This window comes from Podarcis muralis, chromosome 6 (genome assembly GCF_964188315.1).
Source record: "Podarcis muralis chromosome 6, rPodMur119.hap1.1, whole genome shotgun sequence".
Taxonomy (NCBI): domain Eukaryota; kingdom Metazoa; phylum Chordata; class Lepidosauria; order Squamata; family Lacertidae; genus Podarcis; species Podarcis muralis.
In genome coordinates, this window is record NC_135660.1 from 18,931,098 (window position 1) to 18,958,409 (window position 27,312).

Consider the following 27,312-nt stretch of genomic DNA (forward strand, 5'->3'; position numbering starts at 1 on the left):
GCAATAACTGCAGTCTGATCCGCATGCTAGTCTGGGAGCTGCCAATGAGGTCAGTACATATTAGAGTCCGCAAAGAACGAATTCCTCAAGCATCTCTATGGACTCTGCAACCGCTCTCCCTCTCCCCTCCCCCCCCCTCTTTCTCTCTCAGCTTTTGCCTTGGCTAGATCTGTGGCTCTGGGGTTTATTTTTAAACACAGATAACCACAGATTTCTTCAGTGCCATTTGTGAATGCAGCAGAGCTGTCGCTAGTTTGCGCATGAAGGGTTTTAAGTTTTTCGGGGTCAAAATGTACTTGTCTTTCTTCACATGAGTAGCCCAATTTAGCTTCCCTATGACTATTTATATGAGCAAATTGAACATGCTGTGTTTCCCCTGGATGTTCCAGCTTGCAGATTAGCAAGGGCACCGGTCTCTGTGTAAGGCAGAACAGAATCGCCACTCAGGCTGACCCAGCTGCGTTTCCAAGCCTAAATGAGCACAGAAGCAAAAGAGGTTGGTAATGAACTGTATGGGCATTAACCAGAGGGCATACTGAAACTCCTATTTCTTAATTGAGACCGTTGCATTTTCACAGCTGTCAAGAGAAAAGAAGTGGGAAAACTACGGTGACTGTGCGCAGTGACTTCAGAGGCATTTTATGAGGAAAACTGTAATAATTTGCACGCAAAAATTATATTAGCAAATGGATGCCATTATGACGAAGGCAAGTATTGTGCGAGGGCTTGTGGAATGCAAGGATCTCGAGTGGATGTCATGCTTCTCTAGGTTTTCTTTGGACTTCTCTGTTGGAGGGATGTCTGTCAGTGAGGATGAAGGATAGGTGAATCAGTCTATTTTCAATCCATGATCCACTTTCACACATGTTCACCCATAAATTCGTTTTGTCCCGATTCTGCATGTGTGTGTGTGGTAACAAGTGTTTTTAAATATGTGTTGTTGTTTTTCGTGTACTCTGAAGCATATTTTCCCCCTCAAAATATTCATTTCTCAAAAGAAGGATTTAAAATCACTTTTGATACCCACATTGGAACATTGGGAAGTGTCGCAGTCGGTGGATACCAAAGTTTTGATCTGCATGTGAGTCCGGGAGGTGTGGATCAAGAAAGCTCCTTTCACCATATGCAAAGACTGAATTCAATCACCTCTAGTGAGAATGAGGCCAACCAGTGCTAACAAGGATTTGGCCTTGATCATCACACACACACACATACACACACACACACACACACACACACACAAATGGGAAGCATCCAGTGGAAAGGAGAACCAATCTCAAGAAGCAGAAGGAAGATGTAATTTTTAAAATGCACTGCCCTTTCCTCAGCATCTTGAAGTTGGTACTCTTTCTTGCCCTTACCATCACAGTGTCACAAAGTAGAGTTCTGCTTCCCTTCACCCAAGCATTAAATGAGAGAAAGATGCATTCTGGCCTAATAGGAATCAGAGCTGCTCTCAGTATCTTCAGTGGTCCAATGTAAGTGTTGCTGGTTCATATAGATGAGGCTCATCCCCACTTCTCCTATTGTTGTGCCTGGAGGGCGACACTTGTAGGTACCATTTGGTCAGGGTTAAAGCTCATCCCAGCCCCTTCTGACCCTATGCATTCTCTAATCTCCACAATTCCTTCCTAGAGTTCTGTTTCTTGATCCTACTGGAGTCTGGCATCTGATGAAAAGCTGGAAATTGGTTTTTATATATAGATAGGTTTTGATTTTCATAAAATAATGAAAAGACAGTCCTTTTCCTCCCCTACCTGCGGCTATCTCTTTGTATGCCATTCAAAAGTCATTGTTAACCATTCACCTAGGCAAACATCTACAATGTTACAGCTGATACAAGAAGACGGGCGATGCAAAATTACAATATTAGCATATAAGTCACCCCATGTATAATTTATAGCAGCTGTCATTTAAACTCCCCCTCCTTCCCTCCCTCCATATTGTGCTCTAGATACAGTGTTCAATTTCAACTCATCTTTTCATCTTTTCTCATTCTAGGTTGTGAAGGTCAAACTGAATGCAGGATTTCCTTCTACAACCAGAATCCAAGGTCAGCTTTTGAATTTGATGATCAAAACGTCCCACAGGACTGAGGGGCAAAAGCTGACAATCGGTTTCCAAGCTCAAACAACTACTGGCTAATTGCTGAGCGAGTTTTTCTTCTGCAGATGGAGCTAAAACCTTTTATTTTGTTATGAATGTAATAATATAATTCACCACGTTTTTCATCATCTGCATGGCAAAGGATAATCTGTCATGCATCAGGCCAGACCTATGTGTAATCCACACTAAGTAAATATATAAATCTAAACAAAGTTGATCCAAATCCTCTACCAAGGGCAGCTGCATGCTGTGGCAGGTATATGTTGTGCAAATTGTGTTAAGTTGAATTATTTATCTAATTTTGCATAGTTTGTTCTTTAAGTTGGGGTTTTTTTGCTAGTCATGGGATGGCAATGACATTGAAATTCCATTCATCTGTCATTTATGGAATGTGAAATTGCAACAGGAATTATCACATCCATTAAGTCTAGAAACTTCTTCTTCTTCTTCTTCTTCTTCTTCTTCTTCTTCTTCTTATTATTATTATTATTATTATTATTATTATTATTATGCAAAAGCAGGGATGCTCAGGAAAGTGAATTTTGTGCCCACTACCAACTCTGCAACCCCCCCCCCCCGCCCCACCTTGCACCAATCCTGCAGAATCCTGATTTACGCAAAAACCTGCAACAGTCTGAGAACAAGTCAGGATGTTCTCATGCAGTATGATTTGAAGTTGGGATTGCTTTTCAGAAATGACATCTGCCTTTATCTGACTGCCTTTGCCCTGAGCAGAGACAAATTCTACTAGTTGGGCCAGGAACTTACTGCAACAAACCTTTGTTTAGATGAAGTGTTAGATATCCTCCCAAATGTTCACTTCAACCACTTATCATGTTTTTGTTTTTGTTTTGTTTTTGTTTTTGTTTTTTTACACACACACACACACACACACACACATATATATATATATATATATATATATATATATATATCACCATTCCTTCAAATGTGTACTTAATGCATAGCTGGCAAAGCATGAGATGTGGAGGGTTAACGTATATCTGACATTCTAAATGTTCTCTACAATTGCCACTTTTTAAGTTGAAGTCTATGGCTATAGACACATGCACAGAATCTATGAAATGGAGGAGACAAAGACCTAAGACAGCCCCTCATCCACCAGCTCCCTGACATAAAGCATTTTTTGCTGGGAAGGCCCACAATCCCTCCTGCCTTAGGGAACTTCCTTGCCCAGGTTATATTTTGATTTGGCTAATTATACTTATTTGGTTTCACCACAGTTATGGTTTCTTGAGTCTTCTTTAAGGCTGTGCTAGCAATCCCCTGTTTAGGGGCATTGCATGGAGCAGATCCTGAACATGCTAGATTTTATTTGCAAAGGCAGCTGATATGTTTGCTCTTTTTTTTTTTTTTTTTACAGGAGAGAACATCTTTTAAAAGGTGGAACCTGCATTGTGTGTGGATTAGTCCCAAAAAGACACCATGTTGCATGTGCACCAGCTAATAGGGAAATTTCTGTTCCCATCAGAGACATCAAACTGCCCATACAGTCATGTACACCAGTGTTTTTCAACCACTGTTCCGCGGCACACTAGTGTGCCGCGAGATGTTGCCTAGTGTGCCGTGGGGAAAATTGAAAAATTCAAAAGATTTTTTTTTAAAAAAAATGTCAAATTTTCGCCCACTAGGCGGGCGCTGGACTGTGTCCTGGGTATGGGGGGTGGGGTTTTTGACCCCACCCTCGGCCAGCAGGGGCGCCGATTGGCGCTCCTCAGGGGGACACCCTCCACTTTTCTGATGTCCGGGCTGTGATTGGTCCAGACTCCAGCCTGGAGCTATCACAGTAGGACATCATCTTCCGACTTCCTTCCCGCCCGAGCACAGTGTGTGCAGCAGCGGAGAGAAGAAGACGTCGTGACTCGAGTCACCAGGAGGACCGGAGCAGGAGGAGACGGACGGAGACCAGGACTTGGCGGGAGTCGGCACTGCAGAAAGACCGCATCCGGATCCAGACCAGGCCGCAGGTGCAGCGTGAGGTGAGGAGGTCATCTGGAACCAGTCGGTCACGGTCGGGTCTCGGAAGAGAGACGAGTGAGTCCAGCCCTGTGCAGCAGCAACAGCCCGGTAAGTTTATATATAGTCAATATAGGCACAGAGTTAAAATTTTTTAACATTTTCTAATGGTGGTGTGCCTCGTGATTTTTTTCTTGAAACAAGTGTGCCTTTGCCCAAAAAAGGTTGAAAAACACTGATGTACACGGAAGATATTTGAACTGACTTTGATTTCTGCCTTTCACCTTGTATGTATCAGTTCTGATGGATATTCATTCGATTTCCTAAGAAGTGGACAGGTCTACGTGATATTCAGACCCTTTGTGGCCCCCAAATTCTGTGACGACAACAACAAGCAAATTAAATTCAACGGAAAGAATTTTACACGAATTGGTTCATGGACCGAGCACAGCTAGATGAATGGAGAAAGGGATCACTATAAACTGTAATCAGTCTCTGTCAGTGAGCTGGCCCAGAATAATGTTGCTTTCACTAATCTCATTTCCTGTCTTTTTCTCCTTGCTTTTAAGAAACTTATCTTCACTAGGATAATATAGACGAGGTTCCCAAAGGAATTTCTTTCCCATTCCTTTTAAACCACATAGCATATAACTTAGTTTTTCTAAGGGGGGGGGAATGTAACTGAAAGGGAAAGGATTGGAAGAGAAAGATATGATATGAAGATGATAAGAGGGGGAGATAATTCGCACCAGAGGCAATTGCATTCAAGGATGTTCCATAGCTCAGCGGCGCACTTCATGCTTTGCCTGCATAAGGAGATATACACAGTTCCTGCCATGCCCAGTTCAAAAGATCTCAGGTCACAGGGCTGGGGAAAGCTGCTAATCAGGATAAAGATTATCAGGCTAGAAGGAGCAATGATCTCATTCAGTACAAGGCAGCAATAGCCAATGTGGCAGCAAACTGATGCTGTGGACTACAACTCCCATCATCCCTGACCATTGGCTTCTGTTGGCTATGTTACCTATGAAGAGTAGCACACTGGATACTCCTGCTATAAGGGAACTTTATATGTGCAAAACTCCCTCTTGGCTACTTTACTGCATGTTCTGCACATCAGTGGCGTAGCGTGGGTTGTCAGCACCCGGGGCAAGGCAAGTAATTTGCGCCCCCTAACCCGTGGATTTGCGCCCCCTAACCCGTGGATTTGCGCCCCCTAACCTGTGGATTTGACCTAACCCCAGATGTTGCGCCCGGTGCGGCCGGCCCCCCCTGCACCCCCCATGCTACGCCACTGCTGCACATATCATTTTATAATGTGTATCTCTCTACAGTGGTACCTTGGGTTAAGTACTTAATTCGTTCCAGAGGTCTGTTCTTAACCTGAAGCTGCTCTTAACCTGAAGCACCACTTTAGTTAATGGGGCCTCCTGCTGCTACCGCACTGCCAGAGCACGATTTCTGTTCTCATCCTGAAGCAAAGTTCTTAACCTGAAGCACTATTTCTGGGTTATGTAACCTGAAGCGTATGTAACCTGAAGCGTGTGTAACCCGTGGTACCACTGTATATATAAACCATTGGTTTTTGGCTTGTGCATTAGTCATGGGAAAAGTGGTGGTGGGGATATTGAGGGACCTAGAACTGTTAGGCATATTCCTGGACTCTTCCCTGAATTTTCAGGTTTTAAAAAAGAGAGAAAGTTTCTAACCCTTTGGCTTTTGGAGATATAAGTATGCAAGCTGTATTCTCTATCCAATTGCCCGTTGAGACTCTAATCCTAAATGCACTTACTAGGTTAGGGAGGCAGTTAGTCCAGTTCCACACAGTGGGGCTTACTTTCAAGTAAAAAAGGCTGTAATCCCAAATCCAATTATTGAGCATAAAGGGACTTACCTTGGAGTAATCCTGCATAGCATCACACTGCATAGGAAGCAAAACAGTTCCTGCCACCTAGTCTTCTACCCAGTAACTGGAATGACGGATAAACATTAAGTGTGTGTCTCTTCTCTGTGTGTATTCCCTTTTTTGAACACTATAAAATTAACATTTGTTTTATGAATATTAAATACATTTCAAGTATAAGTAAATAATGCTATTAGGCTACCAACTGCTCTATAATACGATCTGACTGCTCTGTAATAATTTTCTGCCCACCCACATGCACACATTCCCAGTGTGCCTTGGATGCCCTCGCCAAAAGAATTCTAACTATGATGCTATGAGTTAATAGATTTAATAAGCCTGGGAAGTTCCAGGGACATCCTAAGCTATAGCTCCATGGTAGAGCATCTGCTTTGCATGCAGAAGGTTTGAGGTTCAATCCCCAGCATCTCCAGGTAGGACGGGGAGAGTCCCCTGCCCGAAATCTTGGAGAGCTGCTACAAGTCATTCTCAGTCTAAGGCAGCTCCCAATGAATCTGGGGTGCTGATGCACTGTATGTGTACTTGCTGGCATCATGTGAGAGAAAAGCAGCAAGGCAATTCTTATGTCAGGTCAGCCTAAGTTGAGATTCATCAAACTAGATGCAGCCACATGAATCTACACCACATAATAGGGACTTGGAGGAAAAAACAAAACCTGCAAGCTGGCTTCAGCAATGAGGACGGTGGTCTCAAATCTTCTTTTCAGATCCATATAAACCTAGGGCATGACTTCAAAGCACTGTTTTCTAATACAGGGTTGACAAGTATAGTGGTACCTCGGGTTACATACGCTTCAGGTTACATACGCTTCAGGTTACAGACTCCGCTAACCCAGAAATAGTACCTTGGGTTAAGAACTTTGCTTTCAGAACAGAAATCGTGCTCCGGCGGGAGGTCCTTTTAGCTAAAGTGGTGCTTCAGGTTAAGAACAGTTTCAGGTTAAGAACGGACCTCCAGAACGAATTAAGTTCTTAACCCAAGGTACCACTGTATCCTCTGGCTTATAACGTATCACCAATGAACTTCCTCTGGAAAAAGAACAAGAGAAGATTTGGCAAGGAACTGGCAGGCTGTGTGGGCTTTGTTTGGCTTGTCCCAGGTTTGTCTTACATTGTAAAAGTAAGATATTGCATTTTTTCAATGGCAGGAGGCCAGACTCAAGTTCCTTTTCAATTATGGCACTCATGTATAGTTGCCATTCATTCCACTCAGTTTGCATATGAAAACTTCCCAGAGGATTATGCCCATGGTGGGCTTTTGTGCAATGCAGGAATGTCCTGCACTTTGCAAAATCAGCAGAGGCTAGCAAAAGTGCAGAGCAGCGATGAAAGCAAAGGCCTCCTTCGTTCTCGTTGAGGCTCTGACACTGAAACCATACAAAATTCATTTGGCCTTGGTTTTCATTACACATTCAGACCAAGTTTGTAAAAAGGATTGCTGTGGTTCATGAATCTTTCAAGCAAACTTGTTCTGATCTATGCTTTTGCATAGCAGTCATGCAAAATTCATCACCTTCTAAGGGTTCTTGACACAAAAGTAGGTGGCATTAGGTGTTTTTTGCACAGATTTGGCTTTCAGAATTTTCTGTAAGGGTCATAACCAAAATTCAAAGCAGAACCCACAAGGAGCAATGCCAATGCTGAAAAATACATTAAACAATATTCCCCATTTTAGAACTCGTGTCTTTGAGGATTCAAATTGTATGAATGGCTAATGATTCTTCAATCTTTCTAATGCATATATTCTTTCTGCTTAGTATCTGCCCAGTAATACAGTGGTGCCCCGCAAGACGAATGCCTCGCAAGATGAAAAACCCGCTAGACGAAAGGGTTTTCCGTTTTTGAGCTGCTTCACAAGACAAATTTCCCTATGGGCTTGCTTCACAAGACGAAAATGTCTTGCGAGCCTTGTGATTTTTTTCGCTTTCCCCCCCTTTTCCTAAACCGCTAAGCCGCTAATAGCCTTTTAGCAGCTTAGCCGCTAATCCTTTAATAGCCGCTAAACCGCTAAACCGCTAATAGCGCTAATCCGCTTAACCGCTAATAGGGTTAAATAGGAAAAAAACCACTAGACGAAGAGAATTGCAGAATGGATTCTTTTCGTCTTGCGAGGCACCACTGTATTGAATGGGGTGAGTTGGGGTTGAATTTATCTATCTAAAGCACAAGTGATGGAACTTTTCCAGCCAGCCTAAAAGCTAAAGGTGTTGATCAGATGTGAGGATGCATGGCTTCAGTCAGGTCCACATCAATCCATTTAAACCGACTGTGCTCAGAGGCAGTAATTCAGTCTGTCATCGGATGTCCCAACCGCCCTCCCTGCATGTTTGGCCCTACCTGAAGATGAACAGGCAGAGCATGTTCATGACTTGCTATTCTTTTCAGTAGCCTTTCTGCTAAATGCTTGACTAGTGTAAGGTTGTGTTAGTTACTCTGTGGAACAGAGATGGGCAAGTGATCTGGCTGTCAACATCCTGTTTCCTGTTTCCTGCTATTGAACCAATTAATCACTGTATTCAACGCCAGGGAGGAATTTGCCTGCAAACCAATTTGGCTGGGCTGGGGGTTTTGCCTACCTCATAGCAACCATCACAAGTTGTTGGGGGGGGGCGAGGCATTGGGTTGGATCCTTAGTCTAAACAAGGGGGGGGGTGAGTCTTAACCCTCTCTCAGGATCAAGTATCAGGATATCCCAGTAAAGAAGTCCAGGAGGAAAGTTTTTGCCCAAATGGGGCTAAAGGGCCACAGAATTCCTAATGGTGTCCCAGGAGGATCGCTCCATTTGATGGGCATTAGGGTGCAAACCTTAACCCAAGATCAACCCTAATGTGTTAATCAACCAGCACTCAGTCTCATTGATTCAGAATAAATACCAAATGCCTAAGCCAAAACTTACTTACATCTGTAATCCATAAAGTTGTGGCCATTTCAAACCCAAGACATTGTCAAGACATTTCTTCTGTTTACTGAGCCCTGACCCAGGAGGCTCTGAGCTCACTGTGCACAGGCCCACAAACAAAACAGGGCACAGGCTCTTGTTCAATACTGAACCCAAAGATGGAACATCTGTCTAGGAGCATTCAGAAACTTAATTTGGTAAAAAGTGTGTTTGGTCGTACTGACCAAGAGCACAGGGTACTTGCAGAAGAATATTTGGATTTCTTTGCAGGGCTGAGTTGCTTATCATGCAAATATTCAGAAGAGCTGGGGGGGTGCCTTTGGCCCTCCAGAAGTTGGCTGAACTACAATTCCCATCAGCTCCAGCGAGCACGGAGATGATAAAAGTTCTAGTTCCACAGCATCTGGAGCATCTGGAAAGGATGCAAGTTCCCCACATCTGATCTGTATAAATAATGTGCTTCTTCCAGCCAGCCACTCCAGCAGAAAAATGCTGTTTGCTCTTTGTGATAAACATAAGATGATCCAAGGCTTTAAATTATGCGAGAACAATTGAATATTAGATCTACTAATTAAAGTTCTGGTTTTCATTATTACTGTTCTCTGTATTACTGGTTCCATTACATGTGGAGATCTCACATATATTTTTTCAGTTGAAATAAATAACTTTTTTCAGCCTTCCTATTTGTTATTTATGTTACAGTCATTAATTTGATGATCAGAGTGGGGGTGTATTTAAGTGATGTATCCTGCTAAATTAATCTCTGTGCAGGCTCATTGAAATAAATTGACAACTGAAAATCCATGGAGTCCAATGAATGTACTTTATGTTCAACTTAACCGAAAACAACACGTTTATTATTTAGTAAGGTGAATCTTAACACTATTCTGTTAAAGTACATCAACACAAGTTAAGATTTCAGGGCCTGCTCAGAATGGTGGGAATTGGATGAGCTCAAAGAATATCTCTGAAATAAATAAATAAGCATTTGTAACTTTTCAAGGTGATCAAAGATTGTTAAAGGTATTTTCAAAATATATTAATTTCCCAGTGTAGTACAGCCAACTGCAGCATTTGTCCTTTCATCAATGAAGATTGATGCTAATATAATGTGGTTCTCTAAATATATGTCACTTGCTAATGACAAAGACTGACAAATTACAGTTGCTTCTAATTGTTTAAATGAGAACTTGCTTCAGTAAGGGGGGAAGGAAGTATCTTCCTCACTTCATCCAGAAGTCTCACTAATCCCAGGGTTATTCATCATGGTGAAGTAATACCAAATCTTAACTTTGGAATCAAGTACATTTTTGTGCAATTTCTGTGAAACTTTAAAAAGTGTGGATTCAGTTTTGTTCAATGTAGGGGTAAGGTATTTCCCCCCAGTCTTCTCTTTTACTGTTCTGACAATTTATTCCACTATACCGTCTGCCTGAAGGTATGGTGGAATAAATACCTTCTACAGTTCTATGATTCATTGCAGAATTAAAGCATGTGCAATCTACTGCTATTTTCGGTCCACCTGGTCTATCAGCAGCAGCAGCAGCAGCAGCAGCAGCACATTCTGGTGCAAAAGCACTACTAAAAGTGGCTTGCAACATTTGAAATTGCAGTTGCATAACAATAACAATCTGAAACAATCAGCGAAGGGGACAGGATCAGCAGTTCAAACCAAGCATAAAAATATGATCCGCCAGTTGCCACAAAGAACCCAAATGAGCAGAGGTAAACCCTTGTATGTCCAGAGGTCAGGAAAAGGGTCACAATGGGGTGCATCCCCTCTCCCCAACAGATGTTCATTTCTGCACAGAAGGACTCCTGAACAGAACCATGATCTCATCAATATAACTGAAATTACCGTCATGCTCTTGCTTGCTTAGGAATATACCTTCTATCTCCCACTGTAATCTAAAGACCACTTATTTCCATTATTTTATTTTCTCTAGCCATATTTTATAAAAAAACTTGTGATGGGAAGCAGGAGGGAACTGGCCAGGTAGGCAGCAGCTGTGATAGCTCACAAAAAAATGGGATTCCACTTGAAATGTGAGTTTTCAATAGCAGCCAGTGTTGGTATAATGTGAACAATGGGTTAAATTGCACAGTGCTTGGTCCATGAATGTTCAGAGATAAGAAAACAGGTGCACTGGGTTACAGAGTCGTACAGAGCAGAGGTCAAGTGTATGACTTCCTGATTAATTCACACTCCTATTGGTTCAGGAATGTAGAATGAATAGTCTCTAGAGCATTGCTTTCAATACGTCTAGTCCTGTTTTGTGTTTGTGTCCTGTCCTGTTTTTCTGCCTCTGAATCTGTGAGAGTCAGGGGAAGAGGCTATGGGTTTTACAGCAGCGTTAGCTAGCATGGTGATAGTGTTAGTAGATCTGTACATATGTATCTTTACTCCAAAGACCAGAAGAGCTGTATATAGTAAATTAGCTTTGTCTTGCATCTGGAGACACACTGCTGCTTTGAACTGTGTGGGAGAGGAGTTTTCCCCTTAACCGGGGACTATGGAATAAGCTGTTCTGCTGGGAGCAGGAAATCTCGGGAGATTCTGCTGGGCCTCTGCATTCTTCTGAGACATCACACTTTCTGATTTGTGATAAACTACCAGCTTACTTCCACAAGACACCAACAGTCAACCCACCAGGACAAAAATAAGCCCATATAGCAAAGGTGGGGAACTTTTCATAGCCTGAGGGCAGAATTCCCTAATAGGCAGCCTTCCAGGGGCTGCATGCTGGTGATAGGAGGGTAAAAGCGGGCAGGGCCCAAGCCAAAAGTGGGACAAGCTATGTATGTGATTCTTATCTTTGCACAGTAAGCTATATTCCAGCTATGCCAAAGTCAGATGTTTCTGCACATAAACCTCACCACCCAGGCAAGCAAGAGGCATTATCACAATTCAAGAACACATTCCAGCTAGGCCCAAGCAGCTGAAGAGCATATGAAGCAGGGGCAAGAAGGGTTGTGGCCTGGGGAAAGTCCTAAAGGCCAGGTAAAGAGACCTGGGGGCCACATTTGGCCACAGGCCTGAGGACACCCATTCCTCCTGCATAGTTCTGTATATGACTCTCCTTCCTTGGAGGTACTTAGGTTGGGTGGCCATCTGTCAGGGATGCTTTAGCTGAGATTCCTGCATTGCAGGGAGTTGAACTAGATAACCCTTGGCGTGACTTCCAACTCGATGATTCTATTATTCCCCAAATTAGGGAAGTTACTTCCTGTGGCCACCTTGGCTCTGTCGTTGCAAAGTGAATCACTAGAACCAAATCAAATGAATAATAATATAGTACGGGATTTTTCTTCTTCTCCAGAGCACAATATAGCTGAGTTTCCGGAGTAATCCTACAATGATTTATCTGTTGTTCACACCCTCGTGGGACTGCAACAGAAAGAAATGCCACAGGTAAATATAATGTCTCCGAATTCTAAAGGGTATCTTCTCTACAGAGAGGAGAGACTGAAAATTTAGGAATATCTCATCCATTCAGAAGGTCATCTAAAAGTCTGTGCATGGATGTAATGATACAAAGATGAAGCAGAACTGCCATCTTGTGATTGAAAGCTGCAATAAAATCTGTACAATTTGGAGTATAGAGACATAGAAGGTGTTTTTCCCCCTCTATGTTTAAAATTCCTTTTTAAACATTCAAAGCACAGTTTGTTCAACTGTGAATAAAAGCTGAAGGAAATGTGGTCTGTATGATGTACAATGTTACCACTCTGCTCCTTGGTCAAGGCATATCTTCACTGTGATGTCCAAGGTGAAAGATCCAAACGTCCACTTCAACGGTGATCAAAACACAACAGCAAATGCAAGATGTAGCATTTTGCTGCCTTTAAATCAGGGGTAGGGCACCCAAGGACTGCTACTCTTTCTGGGCAAGCCACATGTCAATGGTGGGTGAGGCAAAGGGGGATGAGGCAATGAATGAAAACCTGCCTTGTAGGAATGATCGCTGGGTGTGGAGCATACTCCCTGCCCGCGGTCAGCCTTAGTTGTCTGCATGCGTGACCTTGGGGTGCGGGGCACACTCCCCCTCACAGATAAAGCCACAGCTGTCCGAACATCTTGCCCTCTGTCTAACCTTTTGCGGTCTCAGTAGTCTGCAGTGTCCTGTCTGTGATCTTTGTCTCTGAGACCTTTGTCTCCTTCATCATACACTGTGCAAGGGGAAAATGAGGCGGGGGAAACAGGTGCCAAAATAAGTTTGTACCATCCCACGATCTTGGGACTGGAAGATGTGTAAAGGTCACAGGCCGAAATGTATCTGCCTGGGTTTGCATATTGTGTCAATAAAAGGAGCCTCCACAGAGCTGGCCGGCAGCTTGCTTGCAGCTCACCTGTGCGCAGCTCATCTGCATTATCAACTCCTGCCTCATGTCCTTCACTTCACTGCCTTGTATGGGAGGCTGGTTTCTACACCAGGAAGAAACATGGGCTGTGGAAAGAAGGGTAGCCTAGGGAGAATCCCAAATGCCCGATAGACAGACATGGAAAGCTGCATTTGGCCCCTGGAACTGAGATTTTCCACCTTTGTCATAAATAGCATATCAAAATCAGCACTCACCCTGGCTGGTGGTTTTCATTTGTTTATTTATTACAGTTAAATCATGCTTTTCTTTCATCATGGAACTCAAGGTGGCATACACTGGATTGGCAGTGGGTTTCCCACCCAGACAATGCCCAGCCGAGGACCTGCTTAGCTTCACCAAGGTGCCTGGCTTACATGCCTTCAAACCATGCACGGGGGACACAGCAAACCATAATTCTGCAAAAGGTTATCAGTTACCAGATTTTTTTTAAAAAAATATCTGAAGAAAGCTTTAATTTGCAGAAATAACAACATGGACTTCCAGCTTCCAGTCCTGCTGATTCATTGGTCATAAATCTAAGAAGGTTGGCATGCAATAGGGTTGCCATATTTTGAAGAGCAAAAAAAGGAGGACACATTTGCCGACTTCTACTTTAAACTATGGATCGCTATGACGACTCTACCCATGAAAGAAAGGATGTGCCCTGGAAAAAGAGGACATATGGCAACCCATGTGAACCTAAGCTGCCATGGTGACTGAATCAGCTGGGTGTATGTATAACCAGAAGCATTCATCCAGCCAGCATTTTGTTCTGCTTAATTAGAGGAATATTACCGTATGATAAATACTTTTTAGAGCAGTGGTGTTGAATCAGTGGCCCATAGGCTAGAAATGACCCATGAGTACTCGCTCTCTCCATTGTCAGTTCACAGTGTTTCTATGCTATCTGGTGAGAAAGTGGAGCCCCTTTCCTCACCTCACAGCACAGAAGCCAGCAAAAGTGCTGGAAAATGCCCATGGAGAAAGAAATTGCTCTCCCTGTGTGAGAGAGGGGAGTTGGGGTGAATGAGGTTTGTGTGTATGAATGATGTTTTTATGTGCAGATGATAGGTGTGTAAGAGAGAGATAGCGAGGTCTGTAGGCTTTGCCCCTGCCCCTTTATTATCCCTGTCTATCCTTGGTGTGTTCACACATACCATGTAACATAGGAGCCAAATCCTTGGGGCTGAGCTCCCTTCAGCCCCCCTAATAAAATATTTGAGGGAGCCAGCCCCCCACCCAAGTTGAAGGGAATTCCCATTCAAATAATGTGCGTTCACCATATCATTTCATCAACTATTTGGGGCAGGGCTTACCTGAGCCCCCCAATATTTTATTCAAGTTGGCACCTCTGCCATGCAATCATTTTCTTTTGAGGGAATGCAGGTCTCAAGGGTGAAAAATAATGTCTCTCACCCATACCTTGGGAGATTATTGCATCCTTGTTTAAGTATGTTCTGTATAGAGAACATTAAAACCACACAAAACATCTGCTGTAGGCAAAGTAGATGCTAAAATCAAAACCATCATATGAAATGGTCACAAGACACATGGCATTTAAAGGAATTGTGTGTGTGTGTGTGTGTGTGTGTGTGGACAAAGTGTGCAGCTGGTGAACAACATTCATTCATAGAAAACCTGAAAAGATAAGAAGCAGCACTATCTGGATGGAGTTGTTTGAGATAACAAACGGGATTGTCAATCTACCACTTGAACTTTTTTTTGTAATGACTATATATATATATATATATATATATATATATATATATATATATATATATATTGCAGGGTTGCTTGACATAAATGGGCTGCAGTCCAGAAGTATTTCTTATCATTTGGCAGCGGGGAGGGTGGGGGGTGGGGGGGAAACACTGACATTGAAATCGTCGTCAGCAGAGGTCATTTCTTCATACAGCAGCTTCACATTTCAGACTCGCCTCTTTTGTTTCTCAAGTCCTGCCTCTTAAATCCACAGTAAGGAGAGAAAATAAGGATTTCTCCTCAACACTGACACCACAGTGTATTGCCACCGGCTAATAAGGGGCCCTGTCTGCACTGTGCATTTAAAGCTGTGTCAGATTCCCTCAAAGAATCCTGGGAACTGTAGTTTGTTATAGGCGGTGAGACCTCTTCCCCTCAAAGAGCTACAGTTCCCAGAGTTCCCTGTGAAGAGGGATTGATTGTTAAAAACCTCTCTGAGAACGGTAGCTCTGTGAGGGGTTTCAAATTGTGAGGGATGCCTCCTGACTACAGTAGATTCCCTCCACTTCAGAAGTTCACACACACACACACACACAAACACACTCTGCAGGGACAAAGACAGAGACATCAGTGTGGGTGGGGAGCATTAGCTTGCTCATTTCTGCTTACATGCTAGTTTTACACATGATCTCAGAAGCAGGCCACCATCAACTGCGTACTGTTATGCTGCTGGCTGACTATATGTCATTCCTTTGTTGCACAATAAGCTAGAATGGGCTGCTGACAGGTAATAATGGTTAGGAGCTTTCTGTCCAATGAAATACCTGTTGGAAATATATTCTTCAGATATGCCCAGTGCACTAGCCCAGTGTATCAACACTTCAGAAAAAAGCTGTCTTTTGTTGTTGTTGCCTATGCTGATGTTTCTTTCTGAAATATATTCGAATGTGTGTGTATTGCCTGTTGAATTCATTTTGTGTGTGTGTGTGTGTGTGTGTGTGTTTGTATGTGTGTGTGAGAGAGGGGGGGGTGCTGTGTTGTAAGCTAACCTGTAAATACCTAGCATTAAGCACACAAAATTCCCTACTAACCTAGTCTGAGGATGCTTGTGGAATTAGATTTCATGGATTCTGATAATGTGAAGAATACAACAGAACTTTCTGTTGGCTTTTAATTTTCACACATATTCCGATGCAGGTTTTGGCCTTTTTTTTTGGCGGGGGGTGGGACCAAAACTAAAATATATTTGTGAGTTTCTTCTGATTCACCCATCCATAATCTAGGTTTGATGAATGCCAGCCACAGATTGGGCCAACAACTTGAAATGCAACTTATTATTAACCGAAGACTGAGTGTTGCAAGGTAAAAAGAATGATAATGGGGCAGAGCCATTGCTCAGTGGTGGAACAACTGCTGTGCATGCAGTATGCTTCAGGTTCAGGCTCCAGGTTGGGTTGAAAGAAACTCCTGCAAGAAATCCTGGAGAGCTGCTGCCAGCCAGTGCAGACAGTCCTGAGGTATATGGACTAAAGGTCTTACTCATTTTAGGGCATCTCCCAATGGTCCTATGAGTACAGATTAAAATACTAATGGGGAAGGACCTTGCATGCAGAAGGTCCCAGGTTCAGTCCCTGGCATCTTCACATAGAGCTGGAAATGCATTTAGTCTGAAACCCTAAAGAGTCACCATTAACATGGACCAATGGATCTGATTCTGTGACTCCATGAAATGCAGTTTCCTATGATCCTAATAATAAACCAATATTGCATATTCTTATTACGAGCCAATTATTTGTGAATTTCATCAGCATCACGTGTGTGTGTGTGTGTGTGTGTGTGTGTGTGTTCCTCCTCCTGACTAGCTGGCACCTGACAGCTATATTCACAACTTCCATAATGAATTAAACATTTGAACAGCAGCAGACACTCTGAAGTTGTTACAGTAGCATGGAGTGGCACAGCATAGATTAAGCTGTACCTGCGGCTCCAGCAATTAGCCATTCCCCCCCCCCATCAATCAGTCATTAGAAACCCTTTATATTTCCTCTCAGACATAAATTGTAAAAAAGGACTTTAAGTATGCAGAAGAATATGTTCTTTTCTGCTTTTGCAGAAATGGTAATGATCAAAAGTTCTATTACTGGATATTAGAAGAATCTATCTTTCAGTGCAGTCAACATGTGCTGATAAATTGCCAAGCATCTGGGATCTTAGCTTAACACATATATGAGAATCCAGAAGTTCACCCATTCCTATTTCGTAAGGTTTGATGGTAAAATATAGCACAAATCCCCCCACCCTCACATCTAAGATGTGTTTCAGCTCAGTCCTAAACGCATATTGACCAGCTTCTGGAACCACCTCAGGGGTAGCCCCACAGAGAGCACATTGCAGTAATCAAACCTTGTGCCTACCAATGTATAGAAAATGTGGGCTACATGATCAATAGCATTGTGTGGCAAGGCATCCTCCCCACCCTTTGGACTGCCCCATTTTCCAAGAACAAGAGGGATGACAACTAGTGTTTTGGGTTAAAACCGGGCCACAACTTATTTCTGAGTACAGATGTGAGATGGTTGGCGTAGGCATCTCCCCTGGATCCCTTTAATGGTATACTCCATTCTCAAATGGGCAGGCAGAGGCTACAACCTCCCCTCTGTCCAAGACTGCTCAACCAGTGCCTAAACCACCGAAGTTGTGACGATTGCTCTTAGGATGGCAGAAACCAGAAGGCTGGAGCCAATTTACCAAATGGGAAAATTCCAACTTGGCCCTGAATACGGTGACCAACTATGCCTTGGTCCAGCAGAGCAACATGAAACAGCAATGTAGGGGGGAGGGGTGGAGATCCAACTAAGAAATGGCTGCAGTGCAAGCCACAAACCTTATTTATATACTCCCCCAGGAGAGGTCTGCCCACATGCTCGTTTGTGATTTGCCAATTGAGACAGTGGCCAGGATCTGCTTCCCCAGTAGCAAGCTCGGCCCAGGAACCTCCTTTGCTGCTCAGAAGGTAGTCCAAGGGCAGGGGAATGCCAGGCCACAATGGCATACACCAAGATGGGTGAGTGGTCCTCACATACTGAACTTTGGCAATAGAGGCAATCATATACCAGAAAGCAGTCAAGCTGGACTAGGAGAGTTTTGAAGATGCTGTCTTGAAGGGAATCGATTTACTATAAAGGAAATCTTTGGCAACTTGATAAAAATGTCATGAAGTTCAATCTAGTTCATAATGTCACATGCTTATTAATTCAAAACAAAACAACATTGTGAGGAAGAGCCTTCCTCCTACATCACATCAGTGTGATTTGGATTTCTTCCTGGATGGAAATGGAGTCACAATCAGTCTATGTTTTAGAGCTCATCAGTAGCTATAATCAGGCATCAATATGTATTGGCAAATCTTGCTAGGGTATAAAATTGTGGTGGAGATGAACATCGCACAGACTTGCTAATCATCTAAAAATGCAGTTAGTCTATGTCTCCGGGAATTCTTTCTGCTTTTTGATACTATAACTTCAACATGAACATAAGGGAATCCGATGTACTCTTAGGGGGAGGGTTAAAATTTAAAGGCAATTCAGACCTTAATCTGTGCCTTGGTGGGCTTAAGTTGACAAGACTAAAACGGGGGAACTCTGCTTCTTTCATTTCCAGTCCATTCATTCATTCATTCATATATATTTATATATGTTTTCCCTCTTTCAAAATCAATAGGATGGAAAGGAGAGAGGGAGATCTAGGCATGATCCTCAGCATGTCTAAATGTCTCTCCAGATTAGAAGGGAATCTGGGAGAAGGACCCTTCTCAACAGACAACCATTTTGGCCCTACTAAAGTCAGATTGGGGCTCATCCACATTTTTGTTTATTCTGTGATTTCTAGGCACAGGTCCAAGGGGTTGTTTTTTTCTCCCACCACTTTCTCCAGGAAAACTCACTGTTTACTACTGAATTGGAACAGAGGTCAATCAGGTTTCCTGTAGTGTCTGAAAGAACTCTGATCTGTTTCAGAGCACTGTGCCATTCCGATTTGATCCATTATTTGGGTCCAAATATGACCTGCTAAACTGTTTTGTCCCCATTGTCTATCATGGGAAATCTAAAAACATTTGTAACTTTCTGCCAAGACCTTCAGCATTTTCAAGTGTCTATGGGAAAACAAAATTGGGAACCACTATTCTAAACAATCTAAGAAAAGTTAGAAGTGTCTTCATCAGAAAGAGTTTGTGTTACTGTCTGTACAGTGGTACCTTGGGTTAAGAACTTAATTCTTTCTGGAAATCTGTTCTTAACCTGAAACTGTTATTAACCTGAGGTACTACTTTAGCTAATGGGTCTTTCCTGCTGCCGCCACACCACCACCGCACGATTTCTGTTCTCATCCTGAAGCAAAGTTCTTAACCCGAGGTACTATTTCTGGGTTAGTGGAATCTGTAACCTGAAGCATCTGTAACCCGAGGTACCACTGTATATTCAGTGTCAAGATTTACATACAGTGACTGCAAAGTCCATATAACAGTACAGAATACTGATTCCATGGCATGTTTTCCATTTGAGCCTCAAAACTGGAAATACTATTGTCAGACTGGTACCTTTGTTGCAAGCCAAAAACATAAATTAGCATGTGCAAGACTCCCTGACATGGTGTGAAAGCTGATTTCATACATCATCCAAACCCATGGCATGAATTAGATATACAAAGCCACATATTCTCCAATGTATTTACAGAGAATAAATGAAAAGCATATGAGAACTGTTTCCTTATTTACTGCTGACTTTGTTCAAACCTTGATTTGTTTGGCAGCTGAAAATTCTACTGCCAAGAAAACATATTTTACTTCATTCTTTGGAAAATGTATTTTGGTTCTGCCAGACCCTTCACCTACTAAAATGACATACTGCCACATAAGAAGGAAGAAGAAAGGAAAGCAAGGAGTTACTACAGCAAAGAGTTGTTGTATCTCACTTCCCCTGCTGGGGACCCCAGTTGACCATTTTAGCAAACAAAAGCAATGCCAGATACTATATCTGGATGAAGCTTGACTTCTAGCCAGGAAGGAACCATTTCCTTGAGTCCAATAACCATTTGTACACATGATTGTACACAGTTGCTTCCTGCACCATTTTTAAGTGTTTTTACTTGTGCTTTGAGGCTGCTTTATAGTGTTAAATCATGAAGAAAGAGAAATATTTACCTCATTTCTCTGTGTGCTTTTGTTGTTGTTTAGTCATGTCCAACTCTTCATGACCCCATGGACCAAAGCACACCAGGCACTCCTGTCTTCCACTGCCTCCCACAGTTTGGTCAAACTCATGTTAGTAGCTTCAAGAACACTGTCCAACCATCTCATCCTCTGTCATCCCCTTCTCTTGTGCCCTCAATCTTTCCCAACATCAGGGTCTTTTCCAGGGAGTCTTATCTTCTCATGAGGTGGCCAAAGTATTAGAGCCTGAGCTTCAGGATCTGTCCTTCCAGAAAGCACTCAGGGCTGATTTCCTTCAGAATGGATAGGTTTGATCTTCCTGAAGTCCATGGGACTCTCAAGAATCTCCTCCAGCACCATAATTCAAAAGCATCCATTCTTCGGCAGTCAGCCAAGAAGGCTGGTCCAGCTCTCACTTCCATACATCACTACTGGGAAAACCATAGCTTCAACAATGCGGACCTTTGTCGGCAAGGTGATGTCTCTGCTGTGGAGATTTGTGAGGATTTCCCCAGAATTATCTTTAAAAATTATCACAGGAACAGGGTGGGCAATACTTTAAGACACCCACTAATTGAACCAGGAGAGGATAGATTCATCCATCCTGACAAACAATACAGCTAGCTAGCTGCTCGGGGAATTGTGCACCTAAAGGGATCTGACCATGCAAGCTATCAATCTGACCCAATAGCTGTGGTTGAGAAACCCTTTTACAAAAGTCAACATTTCCACTGACCAAAATTTCAGCGCTTCCTTTGCCTGCTAATCGGCAGCATCTCAGTTCTTTAAAAAGATGATACATGCACTTTTGCGTGTTGAGTCCCACAAGCCACCCCCAAAGAATTCACACTTCACACATCAATTTTTGTTTAAGGTTTTTGGCATAATTTTTGGCCACAACTTTATTCAAATACAAAAAAATGTGAGTGGTTGCTTAGGCATTGGTTATGACTATCTGTCCTTGCCCTCAGGGACAGAGCTGGCCTTCCGGACACCAACGGAAGCCAGCGTGGGAAACAAGTATTGTGTGAGAATGAAGCTGGGAACCAGACTAACACCTCTCACCCTCATGTTCCGGTGGGGCTTGCCCGGCCCAAGTCCGACTCCGGGGACAAGGACAAAAGAATGGCAAGCCCCTGGATTTCCTTTAACGGAATTCCCATTCGCATCATTTGGAGGGGTAGGCACTTACCCCTCCAAGCACCATTTAACCAATGCCTAACCGCCAACCTTACAAGTTGTGACGATTTGCTACGCAGTAGGCAAAAACCAAATGGCACCAGCCAATCAGCCAGATGGCAAAATTCCTACCAGGCCCCCGCTCCAAGGCGAACGACTCCATGACAGGCATAGCAAGGTCAAGCAAACAAACCACCCTAATAAAAGGGAGGGAGGGCGGGTGATCCAGTTCAAAACGGCCAAGAGGGCGTTCCCTCGTCTGGCCCCTGTATATATAGCCTCTGACGCCTCCTACCAGCTTGGCAAATCAAAAACTCCCCAGCAACCCAATTAACTCTTTAATGCTTGGGTTCCTAACAATTTGCCTAGTCACTGTAGGGTGGCCTGTTTCCCCAACCGCAACATGTGCTCTCTGTTATGGAGAACACGCTTTATTGAACTGGAACTGATGCAACCACATGAAAGTTGGGTTCTGAATTTCTGAACTGATATGTGCTTATACTTGTAAAGATTCTTACAGGAAAAGGATTGCTAAAGCTGTCTATGGAATTCAAGTCTTTACTAGGGAACCTTCATCTGTGGAAATCAATATGAGAACTGTCAATGTACCTTCCTAACTTTTCCTGAATTTTCAACACTATCTTCTTAATAGCTGTGATATTGACAAGTTACAAGGCTTTGAAGCTTCCATATAAGAGGAAGAGAAATTGCTTCCCTGCTTCTAAGACAGAAAAAAGGGGAATGCTTTTCCTTGTTTTCGATTCTTTGATTGTCTCTTCTGCTCAGAAAATTAAATTTCATGAAGCTTATTCTTATAGATTGAATGCTTTCTGTGAAAACGAATTGGTCTAGTCTTTTTGGTGCTTTCAATAAATTAAACCTAAAGGCTCGAGCCAATTTTGAAGTGACACAAATTAGATTCACCAAGAATTCCACCCCCCTGAAAATATAACCTTAATAAACAAGTACTATATTTTGCACCTGTCACAAGATGCGTATTGCTTAATTTCATTACCATGTGCTGTCAACCATTAATTCAAATTGTTTGAAGGCTTCTAGTATTTCCCAGCATCTTGGATTATATTTTTTCACCTTGAACAATTATTCTTAGTGGCCATTTGAATCACAAATCCTGGTCACAAAATAGCCTGTAAGTTGTGCTGATCTTAAGGTCCTGCTTTTGGATACAGCTCTTTCCTTTTATATTTAAATGTGTCTGCAGAAGGCTTTCTATGCATCTGGCCAAAATGCCCTGTGAGAATGATATTTCAGAGGAAAATATGCTGTTAAAAGTGAGGACACGGGGTGATTCTATAGATAGGATGATCCTGTGATTATGATGAATTCAATTTTCATTTAAAGGAAAATCTACCTAACTCACACGTTTCAAAGCAATACACAAACAGGCACAGCCACACTTTGAAATCTGTACTTGTGCAAGTTTTGTGACACAGTTCTCAGGCCAAGTTGTGTGTACAAACATTGCACCAAAAAGTACTCAAAGGAGTAAAGTGTGCATAAAAATGCATATATAGTACTGTATTCCTTAAAATAACAAAAATGCACTATATTAGGGGACATTTCCCTGCAAAAATGTGCATATTTGGCAAAATCACATATTAAATATGTGTCTGTTGGGAGAAATTTGTACTAAAATGATGATGGATTTTCCACCAATGTGCAAATGTCAGGTGAATGTTAAGATTGCAAAATTGAGAAAGTGAGAAAAATGAAAGTGACAGATTTGGTGATCTGTACTATGAGAACAGATGGGCCTTGGGCCTGGCACAGCAGGACTTTTCTGGTGTTCTTAGCAAGCTCTCTCGACACTAGAGCGGTTCCATGGAGCCTCTCAGTGGCAGCAACTGATGCACAAAGAGTGTTTCTCCCTCCAGGACTCAAAGAGCAGAAATAGATATGACTTCGAGAAAAGACCTGCTCAAGAGGAGAGCTGTGCTTCTCTCAAACTGGAGTTGATATTGGCACCTCCAATGCCAATAATCACCAGCCCCTTCTCTTGAGCAGCAACCAGTCGAAATAGATTGGTGATATGGACTGAGAGTACTGGAACATAGGAATCTGTCTTAGACCAAGACAGTCCATCTAGCTCAGTATTGTTTACACTGTCCAGCAGTGTCCAAGGTTTCATACTGGGGATTTCCCCCCAAACCTACCTGGGGATTGAACCCAGAATTTTCTGCAGCCAAGCAGATGTTCTTCCACTGCGATATAACTAGTAGATGTCAGTGGCGTGGCACAGGTGGGGCAGTGTTGCTCACCTGCCTTCCAGTGTTGCTGCCAGTTCCTGAGAAGAGGTGTGACACAAGGCATGGCATGGACTCATTGTCAGGAGCATCAAATTAGCTCTGCGCAACCCCTCTCCCTCTCAGGAGCTGGCGAAGATGCTCATTGTTTGGAAGGCAGATGAGCAACCTACCACTAATGGCTACAACCCTTCCCCACTTCTCCATTTTCTTTCTGCAGCATTTTGAGGCGAGGGGGACACAAAAATACCTGAATATAGACAGTGATGAAATGTCTTCTCTAGCAGAGTCTGGACCCCGAAGGATTTATACCACAACAAGGACAATACCTTTGAGGCAATGTATTGCGTTTGGGCTGTGCTTGTTCAGAGTTCTTGTCAAACATCCCATGGGACATAGCTCTTTCTTTGCACACACTCTGAATCAGCAGCTCTGAATGGCAGCCAGCTAAGGATATCACCATCTCAATTTTCCGAGAGAACCTGCAATAAAATTTAAGGCTTTTGTCACAGGTCTAATTTTACCTTGGTAAACAGTGTGATACCACATTTGTCAATTCTCCGGTTCACTATTTGCAATGAGAGTTCAATTATCAAGAGCTGAGCAAACAGACAAAATAAATATATTTGTCTCCAGAGGGAGCAGAAGATATAGTGCCATCCCTTTTGAAGCGTTCTTCTGAGGTGTTGAGGAAGGAGAGACTGCTTAATTTAATTCTGTACAAAGAATATCTACTGAAAGAGTTTCCCGAGTCAACATAATAACTTTCCTAGACAACTTTCTAATTTCATTAGGGGCCACATCTACTGACAGATTTCTAGGGACACTTTTTGGGAGGGCAAAAGATCTGACTGTAATTTTGAGAAGTGGAATTCGTGCTTCATCCTTCAAGCTAAATGGAATCCCTAAAGCAACAGGCCTAAATTTCTGAATGTGCTGCTGTACCACTTCTCACGCTGATTGGGATAAAATAACTCTTTACTTCTGTAGAAAGCTCCGCATGATTGGAACACGAATCTGGGATGTTATTCAACAAAGTAATTCCACTAGTGCAAAGACTTTTGGCTGTGAAATTGAACTTCCCCTCTCTTCTCCCCACATGCTCTCCACAACCCCAACTAAATCTGTTTTGGTTTTCCTCCCAACCCTCCAGAGCAGATTGGAGGAGAATGCAGGGTGAATATGAGATGAAGTTATGCTGCGCAGGTGGAAATCCACTAGTGGAAGTATGACACTGGGGACAACTCCGGCTGTTCTAATGAGACATAATGAGCTGGACTGGGCTTTCTGCTCAATCAACTGAGTGCAACATTTGGTTATGGGGGGAAGGCTTGATGTCAGGGGCAGAGCTAAAAGCACAAATGACTCACTGAGTGAAACAGCATCCCAGACTAGCATCCCAGAAGCTGGGTTGCTGTTGCTCACCAAGAGAGAGAGAAGTGCTGAAGTAGTAGGAGGTTGGTGCAGTGCAAACACACCAGCAAAAGTGCTGGATTGGCTCAGTTGGTCTGTTTGGATTGTGTAACCTCCCCTCTGCCTTGTTCCTGGCCGTCCCCATAAGCAACGGCAACCCACCTGTCAAGAAGCTAGCACAACAACGCCACACCACTTGGTGAACCATTTCTCGCTAAAAGCATGGCCCCACTTTTGGCTCTAGATGCATATGCCCTGCACACAAGTAATGTGTGAATAAGTCTACAGATTCTAAAACATACAGGGGTCCTGCTTGAGTAGTGTAGGGGATACCAGCTGCAAAGGTTCAGCCTCCAATTTGGGGGAGATTGCAGAGACTTGTCAGAGGGGCTAAGGCCAACAGACCTGTCTGGGCTTTTCCCCGCTTGTGTAATGGCAACTTTGAAGCTGGGCCAATCATGCATGTCAATAATGCAACAGGACATTTCTTAAAATCTTGTGTCTGACTTCACCATCTCAGCTATTGACCAAGTATGTTTGGTTAATAAATTTTAAGCCTAATAGGCTAGATTCTTAAATGACTTTATCAGTACAATTTAACAGCTTCCATCATGCATGCTGATAGCTGGATATCCTGTTCCAAAAGTAATGTTGAAACCCTCATCACTGCAGTTTGGGTGATTTTCTAAAGATTTTGGTCTATGGCAACAAACTTTCAAGCTAATAATTTCCATTTGATAATAACCAATCTTGCTCCATCCAAACTGTGCATGAGACTGGTATTTAATTACCTAAACTTTACATTAAGATCATTAGGCAGCAGTTTATTATACCCCAGAGTGTCTTAGCACTATAATGAAATAGCTCACTTGAATTATCAAAATGTTTCCCCCCCTGAAAGAATCAACCTCAGAGAATGTTCCTTTCCTCATTCTCCCCTTCCCCTAAGCGTCCACAGAATGTCCATTTCATTCCACGATGTGATTTGTTTAATCATGACACATTGAAATAATGTGTATCCTTTTTCTTTCAAAAACAGATAGATGGATAATAGTTGTCTGTTCTTATAGGATCTGCGTGATGTGCACTGCTATGCTGAATACAGGTCACCAGTGATGTTGGGCATAGGGACATTAGAAGGTGTCTTCTACTGACTCAAACCACTGTTCCATCTAATTCAGTATTGTCAACACTAATTGGCAGTGCCTCTCTGGGGTTTCAGGTGAAACATTCCCAGCCCTACCAGGAGATTCTGGGGATTGGACCTGGAACCTTCTGCATGCAAAGATGCTCTACTTCTGAGCTATGGCCCTTTCCCAATTTAACCAGGTGGAGAAGCAAGATAGGTGTGTCTGCTATGTGTTGAGTCCAACATTACCATGTTTTCTGCATCCTTGGATTTCTGTGTGGCTGCAGCAGAATTATTATGAAGCAGTCTTGTCCATATGGCTAGAAGATGCAGATATCTCTCTCCCTCCCTCCCTCCTTCCCTCCCTCCCTTCCTCCAGGTGATTAGAACTGCTTTTAAGCAGCTGTTAGATGGTTAGGAGATATCTGATTCTACCCTAGGAATCTGCTGTGTGAACAGTCCATCAGTAAGAACCAATTAGTTCACGCAGCCAGGGCATACATTTATGGTCACTTTATCACTTTTATCCCTACTATGCCATAATTCTCTTTTCAGCATCTAAAAAGTGTTGGAGAGCTCCCCAGCCATTCCACAGAAGACAAGGCGAAGCAAAGAGGGAAAGTGCTTTTGCATCCAAGCAGCCTAAATGGGAAAGCTAATTGTCCCTCTGATTACAATACGTGGGAGAAGTTGTGAACAAAGCAGGAGAGTTATGAGGAAGGGAAAAAGAGAACCCCATTAGAAAACCATGCCTGGTGTTTCCTATATCTTGGTGTGTGATGCAACATATACAACATGTCAGATTCAAAAAATAGGCACACTAAGCAAAACATAATCTAAAGAAGACTATATGAGCAATGTGTAAAGCAAATGGATTTCCATTCTGAATTTGATTAGCTGGCTGGACTTGAAAAATACTGGGGGGTCGGTCAATCCATCACAATTTCAGCAAAGTTTCAAACAGATCAAATTTGCCATGAAGAACACCCATGGTGGAGTGAATGAATTCATTTCCTATTCATTGGGGGCGGGGGGAGGTGGTTGGAGATATTTGTTACTTCTGCTCCTGTCAAGTAGTAGTTTCTTCATTGGAAGAAAAGGTAGAAATAGTAATAATAATAAGAAGAAGAACAGGGAGGAAACAAACCAT

General features: G+C 42.8%; 1 long non-coding RNA gene across 1 annotated transcript; it reads left to right on the forward strand.

The window, feature by feature from the left end:
* The first annotated feature begins 220 nt into the window (after nucleotides 1-220).
* LOC144327953 (uncharacterized) lies at nucleotides 221-3,628 on the forward strand. Its single transcript, XR_013393131.1, has 4 exons — nucleotides 221-496; nucleotides 579-707; nucleotides 2,002-2,053; nucleotides 3,491-3,628. It is a non-coding gene; the product is annotated as an uncharacterized LOC144327953 (long non-coding RNA).
* The last annotated feature ends 23,684 nt before the right edge of the window (nucleotides 3,629-27,312 follow it).